Source organism: Gekko japonicus, unplaced genomic scaffold, assembly GCF_001447785.1.
Source record: "Gekko japonicus isolate JY-2015 unplaced genomic scaffold, Gekko_japonicus_V1.1 scaffold276, whole genome shotgun sequence".
NCBI classification, from domain to species: Eukaryota; Metazoa; Chordata; class Lepidosauria; order Squamata; family Gekkonidae; genus Gekko; species Gekko japonicus.
In genome coordinates this window covers 592649-593878 of record NW_015171510.1, presented here as the reverse complement: position 1 = coordinate 593878, position 1230 = coordinate 592649, and the positions used below count along the sequence as shown (strand labels likewise).

The 1230-nt window shown below is 52.8% G+C and overlaps 1 protein-coding gene across 1 annotated transcript in view; it reads right to left on the bottom strand.

The window, feature by feature from the left end:
- The window catches only part of KLHDC8A (kelch domain containing 8A), a 24424-nt gene that overhangs the window by 1859 nt on the left and 21335 nt on the right, over positions 1–1230 (bottom strand). The gene's annotated exons all lie outside the window — the stretch shown is intronic.

The following is a 1230-nucleotide window of genomic DNA, read 5'->3' as shown; positions in this document are numbered from 1 at the left end:
TTTCCCTTTTCTGAAAGCCCCCAACATCTCTCCCCTTTGCCTGCTTCCTTTTCTCCTTCTAGGGTTGCCAGCCTCCAGGTGGGGCCTGGAGATCTCCAGGAATCACAACTATAGAGATCAGTTCCCTCTTATGGTTGCCAGTTCCAAGTTGGGAAATTCCTGGAGATTTGGGGGTGAAGACTTGGGAGGGCAAGGTTTGGGGAGGGAAGCGACCTCAGCAGGGAATAATGCCATACAGTTCATTCTTTCAAGCAGCCATTTTCTCCAGGGGAACTTATCTTTGTCATCTGGAGAGCTGTTGTAATTCTGGGTGATCTCCAGTCCCCCCTGGAGGTTGGCAAATCTAGTTCCTCTGAAGGAAATGGCTGCTTTGGAGGGTGGACTGTATGGTATTACACCCCTCTGATGTCCCGTCCCTCCTCAATCCCCACCCTCCCCAGGCTCCTTTTGTGTTCTAGGAATTTCCTGACCTGGAGTTGGCAACCTTATCTCCTTCCTATCCAACAGCCAACCCACCTGTATTTCCCTGTCTGTCTTCTCTCCCCCACCCTGCACCCTCTACATAGGAAAACTGTGACCCAGTTGTGTGGTGCCAGCCACTGGGCCAGGCCCACTTGCATGGTAGGGAATCCTCAAGGGTTTTGGAGGGCACCTCACTTTCCTCTGTATCCCTCTCCCCATGTTATTTCACCTTTCCCTCCTCCGGGCAATGCCCATATCCTCTCCCCTTTCCCCACCTCATTCTCTCCTCAGCCATTCAGCAACCTACCTTTTATCTGCCTGTCATCTTCAGTTATATTGATTAGTAGCAGTAAAGCCCGTTGTGAAAGCAATACAACGAGATCTAGAAAGAGGCTCTGGGGCAGTGCTCTGGCTTTGGGCAAACAGTGTCAATTTGCTGTGGTGACCTCAGCAGGGTATAATGACAGAGTCCACTGTTTTCTCCAGAGGAACTGATCTCTGCTACCTGAAGAGCAGTTGTAATTGTGAGTAATCTGTAGCCCTCACCTGGAAATTGGCAGCAACTGTTACCCAGGACAAAATGGCTGGTTTGGAGGGTGTAGTCTATGACATTCTACCTGTCTGAGGTCCCACCTCTCTGCAAACCCCACCCTCTCCATGCTCCAGGAGGCAGAAGCCTCCGGTCGCCCGCTCCCCTCCCCCCCACCGACTCCTGGGCCGGCAACTGGAGGCCGGGTCCCTTCCCCCCCACTCACTCCAGGGCCGGTA